The 20150-nt window shown below is 39.5% G+C and overlaps 1 protein-coding gene and 2 long non-coding RNA genes across 3 annotated transcripts in view; 2 read left to right on the top strand and 1 right to left on the bottom strand.

Annotated features, from left to right (window-relative positions):
* The window catches only part of Egfr (epidermal growth factor receptor), a 145638-nt gene that overhangs the window by 24264 nt on the left and 101224 nt on the right, over nt 1-20150 (top strand). The gene's annotated exons all lie outside the window — the stretch shown is intronic.
* Nucleotides 4059-5471, top strand: LOC113465249 (uncharacterized). Its single transcript, XR_003390085.1, has 3 exons — nt 4059-4247; nt 4334-4954; nt 5134-5471. It is a non-coding gene; the product is annotated as an uncharacterized LOC113465249 (long non-coding RNA).
* Nucleotides 10905-12114, bottom strand: LOC113465248 (uncharacterized). Its single transcript, XR_003390084.1, has 2 exons — nt 11659-12114; nt 10905-11586 (listed from the first exon to the last, which is right to left on the bottom strand). It is a non-coding gene; the product is annotated as an uncharacterized LOC113465248 (long non-coding RNA).

Below are 20150 nucleotides of genomic sequence, written 5' to 3'. Positions count from 1 at the left end.
CATAACCGAGCAGCGGACTAATTCAATCGTCGTCTTTATCCCCAAGTAACTGACCGCTACCGTTACTCGTTAATTAAGGAAATATCTTAATTACCGTTCAGAATTCCATAAGTGGCCCATATCGTCCGCACGAGACCAACGCTCGTCGACGGAGGATGCGGGCCCTATCGAATTTTTTTTCTCACACCGATCTCCGTGCACATCCGTGCGCTTTTTATTACCTTGAATCTCTAATGAAAATTTTATTGGCCATGAATATCGTCGTAATGAACCATTAATTTCAAAATCGTCGACGAAAATTTATATTTACAAGTGACACTTAATCTAATAATTTCATATGTAAATTATAGTAACTAATCTTATTGAACGTTAATGTTAAATTAACTATGGGTTGACGAGCGAATTGCGCAAGAGAGAATTACAATTTTGCATCGTTGCATATGCGAACTGTTTCCTTCGACTTCCCTCATTCTTAATTGTTTTTCATTCATGATACGAGCTACCTGGCACGGATCACACACACGACCCGCTTTTTGCAATTCTTCTTGAGAAGATAAAAGTGTTTGTTTCCGCGATGATGTTCCCCACGAGATATATGTACATATATGTACGTATTACCCAGAGTACGTCCAGCGTCCTTCGGAATTTTCTAATTAATTGATTCTTTTATCAAATGAATTACAAGGTTTCTTTAGAGGTCCACTCATTCATTACGGAAATAATATTTCTAAACGAGGAACCGATTATATCATCGCAATTAAAATAAATGTTTCCTCATTTTATAAATTTCTGATACGAACTTCCTATGCTTACTGAGAATAAAATGTATTTTTAGACAATACAGCATCGCTTACATTATCCTTTTATGTGTAACACAGGACGATACGCTGATAAGTAACCACAAGATTATTGCGAGTTTCTCGTATTAGTTACTCAGTCGCATTAAATCATATCCTATTTACACCAAACTTGTCTCATGTTTAAAAATGATCATCCGTTCGCAAATGTATTGCCAAATACGTACTTACTGTTCGTCGTACGTCGCATGAAACTTTCTTTGGATCGTGTGAAACGCTGGTGTATCCCGCGTCCGTCGTTGCTTTTTCTCGAAATCTACAACGAAGGCGACACACGTTTAGACGTTCGGTCTGCATTTCAGGAATACTCAATGTGGTGATACTTTGTATTCTCGCGGCCTGTTGAAAATACACGCTACTACGATCGGAGTGTACAGCCAGGTAAAACGTGTCGAGATCGCGAAACGATCGGTTGGCAAGCGAGCCACCACGGTTCTGAGAAAATAACGTGCATTTGCACCTTTCAACCATCTTCGCAGTCGCATAATTTTTGTATTCCTCTCGATTAGGTATACATACATATATATACTTGTGAATTGGTAAATTAACCAGTTAGAAGTGAATTTTCCGTTTACATTACTTTTTATGTATATAAGACAATGAATAGTAAATTCATATGTATTTTTTTATCAATATTCCTGCTGTGTATTAAACGTCTGTGTCTGTATTTAACGATCCGTAGTGGAATATTTTGAAATTGTAAGATAGTTCAAGCAGGTTGTTTCACGTAATTAATATTGTTTCTAAAATAGTGCAAAATAACTTGTGAAATATTGATAAATTGTGAGATAAACTGGTAATGTACAAATTACACTGTTTGATAAAATTAACATAGCAAACAGACGGAAATATAAGCGTAATAGTGAATTAAATAATGTTATTTAGTTCTCAATAGTTTCATGAAATATTTTTTATTTCCTCTTCAATAAACAATCCGAAATTCAATGGGTTTCTGGTCGCAAATCGAAGAAATAAGGAAATAATTTTACACAGGGTTATAATTGAAGATTACGTTCATATTTCAACGAACGCTCGGTCGCGTCGGGAGTTTCAGTGCCCTGCGATTGATATCTTTTAACCCGTTCACGAATTCTTCTTTTCTTTTTGCGCGCTGTCACTTGTTCTGGCTCGCCCACGCTTCGAATAACCTGTACATATGTAAACCGACCGGTTAACCACTATCGTGCGAGTTAGAAGGGAAGGGACTCGTATTCACATATACCTGCGTATAGCTTCGTATGGGTATATCTGGCGAAGCGGGCGTACCTGAGATCCTCAACCGTGAATCGTGCGAGCCGCTCCAGTCGAAAATTAGTGGATTTTCAAGGGGCGCTGTTTCGTTTTTTACGGTTCTCAAAGCATTTCGTTCCGTAATTAATGGGCCGGGCTTTAAATATATTATTGTGCGCGATAAAATCGCTGAGAATTAATTAAACCAAAGTGGAAACGTTAATTAAGCGGTCGCAAGTATAAAATGCAGATAGGAAGCTGAGGAAATTGGTTTATCTTTTATTTTGATCTGCACGCGAATTTATTTCATTCAAAAACGCTTCGTCATCGTTTTACTGGATTACAGTCGATAAACGACGGGATGTTAGTAGTAGAAATGATATTTCAATTAAAAAGTATGAGAAATCGAAGACTGATATCTGCACACGCGAAACCACTTGCCGTATCCGCTCCACTTCCAACGAGCAAAATCGAAGTGAAAGTCGGCGAGGCCATTCTCAGATCATTCACAGTCTCCTGCAGGATACAGATGTTTGAGATCCTTCAACCACGATCGCTTCGGGCGAGGACTGTGAATGAAAGACGAGGTAGTGGCCAGAGCCAGAGACACAGGAACGACCCGTTTCACGCGCGTCACGCGATCACCCGGTGCGCGTACCGAGGGAACTGAACACACGCTCCTACAGAGTAACGAATATTAAAGTTTCTCCCTTAAAAATATTTCGATTACTAATACGAGTGGAATATTTCATGGTTTGTCTTTTGGCATAATTCCGGAATAATTTTATTTGAAAAAATTGATCACGAAATCATTTCTTACCTCATTCTTCTCCTACAAAACTTCCTATTCTTCTGATATTCTTTACGATAATTTATGAACATTCATATATATTGTAAACATCGTTACACATCGAAACTCATCGATATTAAACAAGTGAACTCCGTATCTGTGCGATGAGGTAGACTATTAATGTTACCCTGTCGAAAATATGGGTCTAAGTCTAAACATAGGAAAATACTTATGCAGGATCAGTCGAGCTTATTGCCCTTTGCATTCTTCATTATTCTCTTATCATCAAAAAGTTGAGTTTCAGGTGAAGTCGATGATGCTGTTTGCTTAATAGTATCGAACGAAATATACTATTATTATGTACTATGCGAAACCTTAATTACTCTATTTAAAATTTCCTTCGTAACTGGTAAATTCGTAACTCGTAACTGAAAAATGTGTAAATATCTCAGTAATTAAATTGACTAGTTGAATATAACTATATACTCTTAGATTTTGTTCAAATTACTTTGAGTATCCTATATTATCTAAAATAAGTAATAATGAAAATGCAATTTTCCGTGCATTCCTTAATAGCGATTAAATTCTCATTATCTGACGACTTGGCACTAACGAAAGGGGTTAATGCGTTAAATAAGCGAAAATACAAGAGACAAGCTAAAGCTTTTACGAAGCGTGATCGCGTTCCGTTACGCGAGTCCATTAGACTCGGACCTTCTTTTTCCGTGTAAAAACAGTTTTACAAGGCACGAGCCTCTGCGCAGCTTGTTACGTAACGACATCCTCTTTTGCGATATCTCGACACTGTCTGCTCTAAGACATACACAGGTATTCCACATCAGGCAACCGTGAACAGGTTCTGCCGCGAATTTCTGCCTGCTGCACCGTGGCCGTTTCTCCGGTTCTCTCACCAACTCCGATTTCCGGTGAACAAACGGAAATCGCAACGAGCCAGCTAACTTGGCTACTGGACGTGTAAATATCGATGCTGACGAACCGGCTGATTCCATAACTCATCGTCCTCACTCGTATCAAACGCGAGAATGCGACGCAACGACAGAATCATCAGTAGGAGAAACGGTAATCATAGGAAGCCATGCGCCACGCTGCACCGTGCAGTGTACATTAAAGTTCATTAAAGTTCGACAACATTTCTATATTGCAAAACTGGATTACGCGATGAGTTTGCGATCAATTCGCGACGGGGGCTCACGATTTTGTACTATCATAGTCATCGGCGAGGAAGGAACACAGGATGTAAAATGTTATGAAGGAAATTCTAAACAAATCACTTTCGTTCGTGCGATCGTTAACAGCACATGTATAAGCCATGAGCAAACCGAAGGACGTACGTTTCTCACCGACGAATGGTATATGATTTATGAAGTAACTCTCCACGTTAATATATTCCGAGACAAAATATCTTTTTTCATGAATTTGTTATGGATAATTGCAGCACGTATAACACGTTAAAAACCACGGAATAGCATTGAACCACTGTGGCGCAACAGTCTCGAGTTGTTTATTGCTGATTAACTACTCTCGCGAGCTCGTTAATAAACGGTGCAGCGTGGTAGTCCAGTGACTATTTTCTAACTGGAAAAAAAGACCGAACGAGTTACCAGGTGTCTCGTGAAAGCAACAGCAAGACATTGTTCAAGGATACGTAGTAAATCAGTAGAAGTCTACGCAATACTGGATCGCAGAACGCAAAGCGTGCTGCCGTTTTCCGGGATCAATGGTTGTGATTAGTGCAAAAGCGATGGTAGACCGTGCTAGTCGCTATCTGATCGTTGCAATTCGCGTCCCCTTTGTCATTCGATCGAGACTCAGGCCGGTCTGAGTGTCTGTTTTAATGCGGCGACATTTAATTCGAACCGTTTCGATTTGAGTTTTCAATTTGGCGCAATCGAGGCTCGGCCAACGCAGCCTCGAGATGAAATCTACATTTTCACGCTACGTTCAATCGCAGATGCTGAGTCTGACTAGAGGTTGCGCAATAATCGATGCTGATTATGGATTGGAAAATGCGGTACGATGTAATGAATAATACGCGGTGATAGATGTCTCGAGGATAGTACGTAATCGTCTTTTTCAGACGTCAATTTAAATTATCTAATAAAGCAAAAAGTAGATGAATTTCAATAAGAGAGAAATTGTACTAGAGTCTGTAATATAAAGTGTATGACGAATTTTTTTTCTCATTTATTGTTAAACAGTTCCAAGTCTCATAATCTTTTTATTTTTGTGTTACAGGTAAGACCACTTTATAATTCCACCTGACAGTTTTGCATGGAACTGCGACTCTAATGTAAGTGACATAACAAATACTTATTAAAAGAAGATACGCTTCATTTATTGTATTTAGTTCTACTTTTTACAAAAATGTTCTCGCGTTAGCTCGTTTTTCGCGTTCTCGACTTCGCCCACCGTCTGCTCCATTATGTCGCCTTTTCGCAAAGTTAACTCGATAACTCTTCAGATCTCGAATTCTTAAAGTACCTTCCAGGAATTCAAAAGATTTCGTGAATTCGCGTCAGTCTCCTTCCGACAGAAAAACGTCCTTCGTTGAATGTTCCTCAACTTCGCATACAGTGTCATTTTGATATTAGACTCGACATACGTTCGCCATATTTGCTATATTGCATATAACTCTATAGATATAATTTCTTCAAAATTTGCTTCCTAGTATTCAAAACGACCTACATTAGAATGTAGAAATTTTATACATGTTCCGCTTATTCGCATAATTTTTCACTTCACCTGGATAAAACGATCGATCAGAGTATTTAGCGACACCTCGGAACGATCATTAAGCATTATCCAATATGCGAACAAGAAACAATTATGCACTCGCGAACGATTGCAGACGAAGTGTAATTATAGCTACTTGTTTGCCGCATTCCATGTATGGGACGTATAGGCAATACGATCTGAAATTTGTATTTTTTATTGGAGTATGTACAGTAATCGAATAAATATAAATTGTTTGTATTTTAAACATATTTTAATTCACACACTTTTATTCATCGAATGATGTTCATTAAATCCAGAAAGTTGAAATAATTTTTTAACTACTTTGGCTGCGTCGTTCTGTGAACAAAACCAATGTTGGAGAGGCTAAGGATATCCAAATTCGCTAGGAGTTCGAATTATGTATATTATAACTCGCATCATCGCTATATTTTATAGCAGCGCGCGATCGATTCTGGGTACGTATCTCGTGTTACTCTATCTTCTTTCACGCCGCGCTCGTGTATACATAAAGTCGCGGTTCATAGCGCATCTGGTTTGAATTACGGTTCATACTTTTTACGAGTCCGGATCACAGGATGCTACATCCTACGTTCGTCTACACGTCGTTACACCACCGTAACGTGTCTGTATATCCAGAAGTTTATGTACTCTTCTCTCTCTACTGTTTCTTTAGTTCATCATCGCCCAAGTTTCGCAAGTTATACACACGCTATTCGAACATTTATGGAATTCTAGGGAAATGATTAATTAATCATTTATGATTGATAATTTAAAAGATTTTTAACAATGAATATCTATGAAATATTTTTGAATAATACAACTAATTTTAAGGATGAATAATCTTTAATACGAATCTATTAGCTTCACTTTTAGATGTATTACATGTATTGTAAAGGTCTTGCATATTTGTTAGAATTGGAATGATGATTTGCCTATTTACCACTTGAATCACTAGTATGGGCTAAGAGCAGTTTATGCAGTAAATTCCGTCGCATTGGACGATTAGGTTGGAGAGAGACTTGATTAGAGCTGTATAAGCAAATCAAAGAATGTGCAATTACTACAAAATGCCCTTTGAATTCTGATCGAAGCATTCTTGAATTTCCTGGAGTTCTCTTTCTGCTCTCGTATTCGCGTTTCACTCCATCAATATCCACATGCACGACTGTCTAAGGAATCACTTTGACGAATAAATAATTTTGTATTTGATAAATATTGCTCAGCTCTTAATTATGATAAATTAATTGCGGCTTTGTTGAATTTATAGAAAAATGTTATGTGCAGAAAATGTAGAGTGTATGTAATTTGCAAAAATCAACAGAACATCAAAAGTATAATTATAATACATATAATCACTTCCAGACATTGAAAGACATCTTAATTCATTTTTTAAATTATAGGTTTCAAACATTTACAATAGCGTCAAGACAAGACTCTATATTAATCCTCAGAATATTCATGAAAATTCTCAGATTTGTAAAGCCACTTTTTTTTAGTCAATATTAAACGGTTAACGAAATTGTCGATATCCCTCATACGTTCCACGATTCGACGGGACTGGATACAATGTTTGTTTTTAATATCGATCGCACGATCAATCGGGATTAAAAGAGGAACGTGTTAAACATGACCAGTCGAATCGAGACGTTGCGCTATGTTGCGTCGCTCGGCACGGCGTGGTACGTGCAAGCCGCGTGGATTCCGGGACGTATCGCGATTAATAAACATAAAATCGTATTTCCAACGAATTAATTACAACGCGCACCTACGTGGGTTTACTTCGTTCAAACGGTAACTCGACATAAATTGGCACGTCGAGTCCGGCTCGAACGATTCGGCTGGTTACACGCTCCATTTTTCAGCTTGTCAGGGTGAAAATGTTAGCGAGATCGACGGGAAATAGCCGCAGGAACCGCAAGTTAAGGTGCACGCGATATACGAGATTCGCAAGCGTCTGAATCGACAGATAAGCAATCAAACGGTATAATCGACAGCGGAATCATGAATAATCGATTCATTCTTGCCGTTTTTGGTAAGTTTGTGTTCTTTGCAAAACCGATATCCAATGAGGTGACTGCTGTTGGAAAGGCGTTCTGTTCAATTACCATTTAGTCCGCATCCCCTTGTATTTCGTTCGATCACGTATCAACGTTGATACGGAATAATCAGACCGATCGATCGCTGGGAATTCTGAAGATTTCCTGTTCCGGAAGCAGGGGCTCTGTTTCTATCTATACTACGTTCTCTTCAGGCGACTCGAGTGCGCTCCTGTTTCGTTTAATTTTCAATCGGCGCGTGCGAATAATCAACCGGAAATCTTATCGTTCGTTCCGATCGGCCCCCTCTCGTTGCAACAAGAGGAAGACACGGAAGAAAGGTGTTTGACGAAAATAAAGCAAAGGGTTAGGGTTAGAGGGCAAGCCTGTCCAGGATCCTGCTTCCGATCTACTGGCTGAATAAGCGACATGGGAAGAAAGTGTCATTCGATAGCAACTTCACGAAGGCTGGGGGGGGGGGCGATCGCCTGATGCACGGGTGCACGTAGCAGCGCGCGGAACGCAGCGCAGCGTCGTAGTTTTTTGCGTTCATTATTATTCGAAAGATGCTCGGGGGAGATGGAAAGAAGGGAAGCACGCCCACTTTCGGAGCAGCTCGAAGCGAACCTGCCATGCCACCGCGTGCAAAGGCGAGCAGATGGTTCTCGAGGTGGTGCGCCCTGCCGATCGACGGGCTCGGTCGTGCGAAACAGCCAACGTGATGGAAGATGAGGAAGCGACGCGACAGACAGGCCAGTCCCACCTCCTTGGGAAAATGAGACGTTGTAAACGTTTCTGAGGCGGGAAAATGTGCGATCTGGTTTGGACGAGGACACCGTGTTTTATCCTGCTGATCTCCTTCGCGCGGTCTCCGTCCCCGCGGAGCCTGTTTTCGCGACTGTTTTTTCTTTTTACGGATCTGATGATTTTTTAACACGATACCGCAGTCGACGTACCAACATACATACATGAAATGTAGCGTCTTTCCAAGATGCAATCAAGTAGGTAACAAGATATTCGAATTTCCTTTTCTTTCTCATCGATATCGGTTCGTGTATAATATAATAAATTATTTTACATTAAGCTGAGGATTATCATAAAGCGAAGCAATTGTTTACATTTATTTTAAAATTAGTTTTGACGATTTGTCAATTCTTTGATTTGAGAATTGTTTGGACTTTACGTCGTATCTAGTACCGTAGAGAGGAAGAAGATGACTGAGATACGTTTCATCTAGGCTATTTTCCTGATTGTGTGCGAAATAACAGTAAAACTGTATAGGTATATCAGACCTAACGAAGTAAATCGGTGTACTCGAGCGGGGAACACGTTCGAATTTCTCACGAACGATAAATCGGCTCTGAATTCCTAAACCTTCGCGTCTTAACGGGTATTGCCGATCATCTGTCGACACATCTGGGTCGATCCTGAGAATGTTTCACGCTTGTACAGTAGCCCATGTACAAGACCGTGGTGAATTAATGTGCATAATTTGTTAGAACAATGGCAAGAACGTGCCTCGCTCTCGAAAGCGGGGTCGTGAACGAAGCGAGCCAGCTAGAACGTGGAAATAACGAAACGAACGACAACGTTGCGTCCATGGAAAAACGTACTCTCATTCATCTCTGTCAGATTACCGACCATGAATCGTCATTTGCGTCGAAATCGTTTCAATAAAATTCAAGCAAACATGAACGCGTTACGCTTCCTCTACATCTACACGTTGAGTAAGTAGCTGATCGTATAATTTTGCAGTGTTTAGTTGATAAACAGGTATCAAGTACCTTCAGACGTATCTAGATAACAATAGTTATCTTCGCTCGTGGGAGGTGTTCATATATCTAAAGCGTAAAAGTTAATCGAATTTCGCGCGATTATTGTTTCACTCCGATTCGTTGAATTATACATATAGTATTTCATGCTGACTTGTTTCTCAAGCTATGATTAGTTTGAAATCGAAATCTCTAAAAAATATGTGAATCTGGTCCGTATGGTGCGCATACGTCACGAATAACAGTTAAAGATTTATCAATGGCATTGAAAAACGTGTTATTGTGTCAATAATAAAACAAAACTTTATTGCGTGATTGCGCGCACAATAATGCTCTAATTTTATCGTTTGGCATCAGCCTGTTCCTGACACGCTTCGTTCAATGGATAATGAAAAACGTGAGTCCTACGATGGTTTTGGCTCACACCTACCGACGCAGTGTGAACCGTGAAACGTATTCCCATTTATTAGATTCGAAACAACAGCACCCCAGTTCCTGGACTGCGAGCGCACTGATAGCGTTAACCCGCTTTAAAGCGGCCGTATCTTATCCAACGGCGGCAGCGGTACGACCGTCGCGCCTTTACGAGACCAAGACAATGAGGTCGCCATGTTTTTCTTATGTCCTCGCATGACAACCGAAAGTCAGTGCCGCATATACGTTCGTCGTCTTTCTTCCTTCTAGTCCGAAGCCCTCATCCGTGACGCCCTACCTTCGCTCGCATAAACGTAAGACTCGGAACTCTCGCCACTATGTTTCTCCCAGCCAACTGATTTGCAAACAACAATTAGGCGCCCGCTGAGAATCGCACAAAAGAGATTATTAAACTTAGATGGAGACGGATGATCTGAGGGATACTCGTCTCCAAGAGGCGATCATTTCAATTTCAAAAAATAAATGTTTGCTTTCTATCTATATGATTTGTTGGATCAATTAGATAAGGAAAGTTACAATAGGATTTTCTGAAAACGAGAATGAGTCCGGTTTCTTGTTAATTTTTATTCAGTTTAATGTAAATTCCAAAGATAGGAAATTCGAGCTAATTCAGAAAGAACCGCTTGCACTCTGTTCCTGGGTACTCTCTCTTCCTGTAAATCCGTTCTTGATCCGTCGGTAAAACAGTCTGGTGACGAAGATCTAGGAATCTGAATTGTTCAGAATGTCAGTCGGCAACATCGATCGTAGTATGGTCAAACAGGAACCTGTATTCTTGTGCTCGTTAGCGATTGATGAGTGAAAACTGTTGTACCACTTGCGATCCTGTTTCTACAAGAAACTTCCTGTTTTCAACGCCTGGAGAATGCGAATATGTATCCATTTTGTCTTTAGAATCAAAATATATCGTTTTAAGTGTACTGCTTATAAAATGCAGTAAAATCATTTGTAATACCTTTGTATAAAATTTAATACCTTAAACTTACTTTTGTTTTTTTAACGAATGTCTTGAAATAACAAATACTCGTACAAATAAAAACATTCAATTTACTACCTGTGACCAATTGCGCAAAATCTCTGCGAATCAATTGTTACCAGTACATACTTCATAAAAAAAATTTCGCGTAATTACTTCAATAGTTAACATTTTCACTGTAGCACATAAAGCGCACGAAAGTATTCCTTTCTTTTAAAAAGAAATTTTTCCATGCTTATGCCACAACGCAGATAAAAGAAAGAATATCTCTGACGAACGTACTAAACAAACAATAAATACAGCGAATGTTTTTCAAATCATTGTGTAATAAGTTTGCGAGGTTGGTTAATTCCTGTTTTATTTAAATTTCACTTTTCGTTCTAGCATATTAGCCATTAGAGATTTCATTTATTTTAACTGCACTTTAAATACTATAGAAAAAGTTTATAATTAGCAACCGTTTAATCCGCAACATAATAACAATTTTTGTTAAAAAATATTAATTGTGGCGTACTGGCAAATCGAAATCGATGTATCAGCCGTGTGTCGTACCAGACGAATATTCTAAACAAGATCGACAAACTTGGCGCCTCGTTAATAAACCACACTACCGCGACTAATTCGAGGTCTGGTTTAATCAAAAGTATGCATTTGCGTCATCGTTAATGATTGGTCCTGTCATGTGATCAATCTCAGACGATCATTAACCTTCGAGCCCCGACGTTCGTAGAATCTTTTACAAAATTATACAGTGCTACATAACGTACTAAAAAATACATACTACATTAATATGTATAATACGTACGATAATAATCCCACATACAGTCGTGGGCAATAAGTGTCTCGGTCCAATTAAAAAAGTTATTTCATTTTAACGTGTGTCCACTTAATACTATCTACGACTGAATTACTTGGGATGAATAATGCTCACAAAGTAATACACGATTTTACAAAGTTGTTATCATAGATTTGCGTTAGTGTAGAGAAACATTCCATGACTCCCGACGAAGCATCGCAGGTGCAAGATGCGACGTCGGTCGTTAGAAACGAGTGGATCTACGACTATGTACTACTCACGTGCACAGAAAGTTCGTGCATCGTGGCAGGAGTACAGAAAGAAAGAGAGAGCAATTTTTTTCGCTGGTGCATGGCCTCTCCGCACGCGTTCGCTCGTTGGTTGTGCGCGTCTACATCGGGGTCGACGGCCTTCCAGAGGATCGAGCTCCAGGTACAGCATCACCTACTGGTCGGAGAGGGAAACTCGTATTCGTATTCTACGAGAAGGGGAGACCCGTTACCACGATCCACTACTATGGCTATGGTGACTACTGTGCGGCGTTCATCCATGCTGTTTCGAACGGACGCGATGTAGTAACTCTCGAATAATGTATTCGATTTATGAACAAACCTTTGAATTGGTGACGTGGCTGCTTCTTCTTCTTCTTCTTCTTCTTCCTTCCTTCCTCTTCCTCTTCGTTCTTCTTCCTGTCGCCACGCGACCCATTGTCGCATGTGCCGGCCGATGTTACGACACTGCCGTGCGCTATTGGCCACACGAACGACATAATTAACTTTCAAATGTCAGCAGCAACGTGGCTACGTTTTTCTCCCCTTTGAAATATTATATATATTTCAACCTTCATGACTGCGAGTTACTTTCAGCTTCATAGTGCTTGAATGCTAAAGTGCTATGAAACTATAATTTGTAACCTTCTAAATCAATATTGAAATTAGAACATAAACTACAAATCATTTAAGTTATGTAAAAAAAGGTAGAGTACTGAACGAAGAACGTATGGAAAACAGATAAGAGTGTTGACGAAAACTCCAGATTATTTGTTTTCTTTCTGTGCTATAAATCGAAGCAAGGAAATCCGACTATATTATATCTCAATTACGACATGAATATGTCAGGAATTTTAAGTAGGCGTTTCGCTGTAGTGAAAATTTAACAAAATACTTGTTCCCAACGAACTATTAATAATTGAGTACAACATTCCATTTGAAACATCGCGACCTCATAGTAATTTCCTTTGTTGCAAATATAAAAGTCTATCAAAGGTTTTAAGACTGAAACATGCATTGCAATCAATATCTGCAACCAGCATTCCAAAAGAATTCGAGTTTCCTCTTCAAGTTGCATTCAGTCAGTTAACTGATGCGATTCTCTTCGATTCAGTTTCTTCACAATGATCAGTGAAGAAGACAAAAACCAATTACGAAGAAGAAACGAAAACAATGGCAACAAATCTTGTAGAACATTCGTCGACGTCGGTCTCTTCTCACGCGATTCGGTACATCTAAGTACATCAAGGTAGTCAGCGAGATCTTGGGCTTGTATACCTACCATTACGACAGCCAATGACTTCTGGCCATGTACGGCATCCGATGACCTATGATGCATGCCTAATTGCCTCTAATGACCGCTTTTCGAATTTCGAAAGTCGTCGTCGCTAGCTGTTAGCCTCGTGCTGGCCAGACCAACGACGCCAGCGAAAGAAGAAAACTGTGTGACGACAAAAACGAACGGGGAGAAACGTATTGATCACGCGACGTAATACTGAATTGGAGTTGTTAGTTGTTAGTTGTTAGTTATCTGCTCTGCTGTCATGGATCAGATATACATATCCGCGTGTCCAGCTCTTTTCTCTTCGCGCCAGTTAAGTCGCGTGCGCAACACCGTTCAGGTCGGAACTAGAATCTCCTCTCCTGGTCTACTCTTTTCATTAGCTTCGTCCTGCTTCCTCACATCGTCCTCTCGATCCTCCTCGTACCTTTGGAGACTCGTCTCGAGACTTCTTCCCAGTTTCACCGGTACTCGTTAGGGCACAGAACTTGCACAGGAACAACGACGATTCCTATCCGAACCAGACTATTTATGATCCTAACTGTAGCACTAGTCGGGACACATCGTAAATTACTATTCGGTAAATCTCGTCGGTGTTAACACTCCTCGACGTCTTTCCTCTCAATACCTCTTTCTTTTATTTCACGTATAATAAATTTCTTTATTTCTTGGGGGCTTGCCGTTCAGAATAATAATCATGTATACAAAAAGAATACGAGGAGATTACGAAGATGATTAAAAAATTGTTAGAAACGAGAAAGTGTGGTCTTATGCTATCGGAAACATTTACTGTTTCATTAAATTTACGTTTCTAGTAGGCATGGATAATTTGTCGAATGCTAACATTAAACAGGAGACAATATATCGGCGATCCCAAGAATCGACGGCAGAGTTTTACGACCAGGGGTGTAAAAGATGGTCTCGTGTTCGTTACTCCCTCTTGAAAAGCTAGCCGGGCAATGGAACTCGTTTACTTGGCTCTTACCTGAACAAGAGACCGGGACCGAGACACGCGCAAAAGGGGAATGCTTTCGTAGAAACACGGCAAGCCGGCCGCAGTGTTTGCACATTGTACGTATGTATGTAAGTGTACTTACCTACCTAGCAAACTATTCCCTATACCGCGGAACTGGAATGTCCGAGCCTGACGAGTTCGCTCGGGCGAACGGTCGATTCCGAGTTTTTGTCAGAAAAATAACTCTTTCGATAAGAGCTCGGTGGTTTGCTCGTTAATCTAACGATTAGTTAACAAGAACGTAACGAGAAAATGACATCTCTCCTAATCATTTTTTATTTATAAGTTAATCCCTCGCTATGACGCTATGTAAATTTTTTCGAAATTGTGAATATTTTACTCTAAAGTTTTCTAAAAGTCATTACAAAACAGAAGAACTTTTACCATAGAAGAAATATGCGGAATATAATACATCTGAATGTTTCATAAAGATCTTTTAAATTGATAATCGACGATCATCCCTGTCAACGACGAAATTCGGTTGAAGCCAGAAGTACTGTGACACTGTTCGCCAACGATATATAGTTACGATCAATCAGTGCGACAGGCGAACGTCTCTTAAAGGGAGATATAAATATTTCGGAAGCCGTACATCACCACTAATCTATGTTACACATTCATTACGAATCGTCGTTAACCGTCCAAAAATGGACGAACCCCGAAATCGTGTAATTCAACGAGCAAGAGAGAAAGAAGCCAGGCGAGGAGAAAACGAGACGGGGCTAAGTATACGACGCAAATTAGGCTACCTGAAAACCAGTGCGCAAGAAGCATCGCTCGCGATTAGCAAGTCGTCTTACCAAATTTAGCGAGCCGCCGAAAGCACTGTGAGCATATCGCTGGTTGGAATCTGACCATGTCACGACCCTTCCTTCCACCATTGAATCGCATCCGTCGAATGTTTCCATGCGTTTCGAAGGGAATCCGGGGCCCTCGGTGATCTTTAAACTCGAAACTACGGCATTACGGCCGAATTAGGAGTTTAAGGTCCAGTCGGTACACCGGATTAATGTATTATTCTTGCCACGGTTGTCAACCTTCGCTCTCCCCCGATACGAAACGTATAAGAATCACAAATGTCCGAGAAATGTCAACTATTCGCCATTTTATTGTATACCTAACTAACTCATTGGATTTTGGTCAAACGTGCACATAAATAATTTTCATTCGTCGCATGCCACACATTTATATTTATTTAAGGCCAAAATCCGATGAGTTGGATGTACAAACGCGAAGGCACATTTGCCGTTTAGATTGCACAAACATGGAATCCCTGGTTTAATTCTTATATTACACCGAAACGCAATATCAGAAATAAATAGTACATTTATAAAATACTTTTAATCTAGCTTATAATTTTTCTGAAAATTATATAAGTTAAAAAGATAAATTCCGCATTGATTGTTCGACATGCACGATTCGGAAGCAGAAACATAGTTGATGCACCGTGCAAATTATAGGGTACTTACAAGAAGGGAAATTAGGGAATCTGGAAGAACCGGCTCAAAATCAATTTTTGATTGTCGATCATTACAAAAAGGAGAGAAAGAAAGAGTTATACTACGGATAGCGAGGCACAGTCAAGTAATTAACCTCTGGCAAGCAATTTCCGGGGCACGTGCTGTAGGAGGCTTGTGTCCCACGGTGTCGGTCGTCTCAGAGGCATTAATTACGATTCGGCAAGGCAGCAACGAAGCCAGCTCGATTAGGGAGCCATTCAGCAGCTAAACATATCACTACTTCTTGTAAAGTGATTCTTAGTTCTTGTTTCCTTACTACCTGCAGAGTATCGTTTATTGATCCTATTAAACGTGACTCTGATCTTTTTGATAATGTTTCTCCTCGAAGATCGAAGTATACATTTGATTCGTATAGAAACGAGCGTTCGATTTCGCCGACTAATAGCCGTCCACTTTTCCTCGCGTCAGACTGGTAGCGTTTCTATTAAATTGCACTTGCACAATTTCCGTGTTTAGCGACTCGGTGTAAATCGAAACGGCCCATTATTATTATTATTTCAAACGTCTTTGCGGCGTGGGTTGTAAAAAGAGATTTAAATTCGAATCGATTCGTACTTCTTGGTGTAACATTGTGACGTTGATTTAACTGGCTTTTATCGTTGACTGAGTGTCTGTGAAATTAACGCGTTTCCAAACGTTCTGTGTTCTCAGAATTTGTTTTCAACCTGCTGTAATTTCATACGGAAGTGTTTAATTGTTTAATTTCGTATTTCTGAATTATCAATTACGAGTCGAGGTCGTACGTACACCGCAATTAGTTTGGTTGTCCACATGGAAGAAGCGAGATAGGATGTATCGTTTACATTACACGGTACATAAGTCGTGAGCGCTTTCGACCGTAAAGTACCTCCGAACGGGCCCAGTTCTCGGGAACGTTTTAATTTCTGATAGAAAGGGACAAGCGGTCCAACGACGACGTGAGTGCGTGGGTTCAGACAGACGATAAAAGTACCGGCCGTTTGATTGCCGCTGCCGCGGTGTAGATTTCCTAACTATAATCGATTTCACCAGTAAATGAGCGCCTTCTAACGGTACGGAGCTGTTTCGACATTTCCCCGCGTGAAATCTCTCCGGCTTTTTTGATTACGATTTTTTATCGGTCGATTAATTACGCCGCAATACTCGGCCGACTGTGTTTACGTCAACTCGATAAGAAATACTGTGCATGTAACTCTTTCCACTTATTTAAAAAATAGCAAAGCAATATGAGTGGTGACTATTTAAAAGATTATCTAACATTATTTTTTTTAAACTATATTTGTAATGGAGCATCGAAAGCTAGGAACATATCTCCGAAATATTGAAATACTTGTCTCTGAATTTTGTATTTGCACGTCGAAAGAGTGCACAGTGATAACAGGTCAAGGCGGACCCGAAATTTTCGTGATCGAATATTTGCTCAATGGGTCCCGCACCGGTTAAAAATACCATAAAAATTTATCTAATCTACCATTTCGTGTGGCGTCACGTTATCAATGGCATCGTCTGCTCTCTTTTAAGGCGTGTTATGTAAATTACGGTGTGATCGAAATTGCCTTCTTCAGAAGGCTTAGTTTACCATTCAGTGAAATCTATGTTGGTCAGTCGCATTACCCATGCGAAAAAATATCGTATCGTGAATTCCAAGGTGGGACAGCTGCACCGGCTGTGCTAATATGGTAGATATCCGGACCTACTCTTAAGATAACTGCAATAATATAACGTCACATGAAATGTTTTTAGACATACATCTTGCTTTTAATCTGGTTTTAACTTTTCTCAGAAAAATCAGTTATCATTAGAAACTTGAAAGATTTTGCAAATGTTTAATTTTATGTGTTCAGATTAATTTCTTACGAGGAGATCATTGGAGTTCTAAATACAGATCTATTATAATGAATTAAAATTCTGCAATTTGGAAATCTCTTAAACGTTTGAATCTCCATGAATATCTCTTAAAACAATATTTTGCTCGAAAATACTAAATATATGATAATAATTAATAAATACGATTCTCTTAAATTTCCAACGTTCATTCGGACAACACACACGCATTGTACGCGTAATACACGATTTTTCATTGAAGATACCGATTAATTTATCACGACGCCCGTTTCGGTTAATTGCAGGTGGCTGCTGCCTCGCTTCCGAAATGTTGGAATTAATGAACGTATCCACGTTATTTATTAATTGAAAACTCGCTCGCGTGCGATCCGGGAGCTCGAAGAGAGTGGAAACGATCGTTACGAACGAACTGGCGCAACGCGACGTACGAGGCTTGTCCAACGCGGCAAGTGGCGACGGCAACACGGTCGTTGTATTACGTATGCTCGATCTGAATTATGAAAGCAATTAATATGGACCGGTAGCGCTGATACACGAGGCTTTGCGTACGGCGAACCGGTATGTCGCTGTAGATCGACGCGAGCCTTGTTTCCTGGCGAACGGTACTCTCGCAGTTCTCGTGCATACGTCGAGCCCTCGATGGATAGACTCTCTCCGGTTTTCTTCTGGCCAACGTCGTCCCGAAAAAAGAAAATACTGACCTACTCATATTTATGAACGACGAAGACGGTTCACGCATTAACAACTCTCATATATAAGAATTACGCATTATTTCTTAGCTACTGACATCCGATAAATTCACTCAAAAGTGCATCTGCACGATCCTTCTTTCGTGATTTTAATGATTTTCCAATTTTTCTACAACAATTTTTTTATTGTTACAAAATTCGGTAGGAATTGGCTGAAATTATAATACTTTCTTAGGCAGTAGATGCCATTTAATTGTATGAAATTATAATACTTTCTTAGGCAGTAGATGTCATTTAATTGTACAGATTGAACTGAGTGAAACGAATCTCATGGTATAAAATCAAAACAAGGTAAAAAATAAAGTTAAAAATGATTTAATGAAAAACGTATTTAATTCGAAGTTGAAAACACATTTAGGTTTACTAAGCTAAAAAGACGTGATAACATTAAGAAGTAACCAAAAATAGATTAATACGTGATAAGTTTTTTATTTTATCAAACAAAGCAATTTTGCAGCGTGCAATTAAATCTCCCCTAAGCATATTGTAAACTGCTAACGAACTACACAGATTGAAAGACTAACTTAGATTATGAGTCAGCTTGATACGCTCGAGCTGATAAATAAAAAGCAATAGTTGTAGCTGCAATAAGTACTCGTAATTCGTACGTAACATGGCGTCACTGTACCACAGTTCGAGCGTCAATCTGATATAATTCCGACGTTTCGCTTTTTTTTCATAACCGCTGTCCTTCTCTATGTTCGAACTTTATCTATACTTCGAATCAGTATCACTACTATTATGTAAAATGCATAACGAAGGCGTTACTATATCTCCAATCGTATGTAACATGAGCAAAAAGTGTTTCAATAAAACAGTAGCCTGTCCCTTATAAGCGAAACGAAATTACATTCTATTCTAGTTTTCGTTTTCGTCCTTCAGTATTTATCCCACAAGGCAATTTCGATTAACCAGCATCTCAATTAATCGGAATCTATTATGTTTTATTTTAGGTCACACGATATTAGTAGACTAGAAACTATATGTCTGATACAGAACATGTGAATACAATAATAGCATTTTACATCTTACAGTCTAGTAGCCTGTCAGCTCATTTCGGAGAATACCTGAAGCCTTCATAAGCTGTTAAAGAAATATGTAAATATACTGTCCAATAGTTGATTTCAAAAGGGTTCTACTAAATTAATTTTGTAATTAATCCCGTTGAAATTACCATAGACTTTCTTGGTCAGTGTTCGAGCACGCGTAAGATAATTGAGAGGACGGGGAGCAGACATTCCATGGATCCATCACTTTCTAAATGAACTGTCATCTTATTTGAACGAACGTCTCTGATTAATTTTAGATTTTATTTGGTGGACACGCGGTTGTCTCGTTTAGACGTGAAAAAATTGATATCGTTGCGGCTCGATCGAACCGGAAGAAGTTGGGAAGCCTACCGAACGCAACGGTAACACCCCGTCGATCGTGGCGAATGGGCAGCACGCGCTCGACGCCCACGTAAAAAGGCGGAGGAACGTTACGGTGCACCTTAAATTAAATCCAGAGCCTGTGGCGTTACGGTGGCGTAATATCATCCGCTTCGAAAATGTCTCGTAAACTATTATCGTCGTCGACAAAGTGATACCGAAACGACGGCTTCCGGTTAGGTCACCATACGTTTTGAAAGAATATTATATTATTATGACGAACTATTTCATCGAAATGTACAGAAATGGTCGATTCGAATATCAAGAAAGTTGTATGAAAGATTAGCTCCTTTCACACTACAATTTATAGATTTTAATTTAGATTCTCAATTTTCTATATTAAATTTTATCAAATTGTTACATTTAATTAATCGCTTAATCGACAGTTCCCGTGATTAGCGTAAATTTTTCA

This window comes from Ceratina calcarata, unplaced genomic scaffold (genome assembly GCF_001652005.2).
Source record: "Ceratina calcarata isolate Rehan_Ccalc_2016 unplaced genomic scaffold, ASM165200v1 scaffold162, whole genome shotgun sequence".
NCBI classification, from domain to species: Eukaryota; Metazoa; Arthropoda; class Insecta; order Hymenoptera; family Apidae; genus Ceratina; species Ceratina calcarata.
Note: the sequence above shows the minus strand (reverse complement) of the source record. Positions and strands in the feature narration are given on the sequence as shown.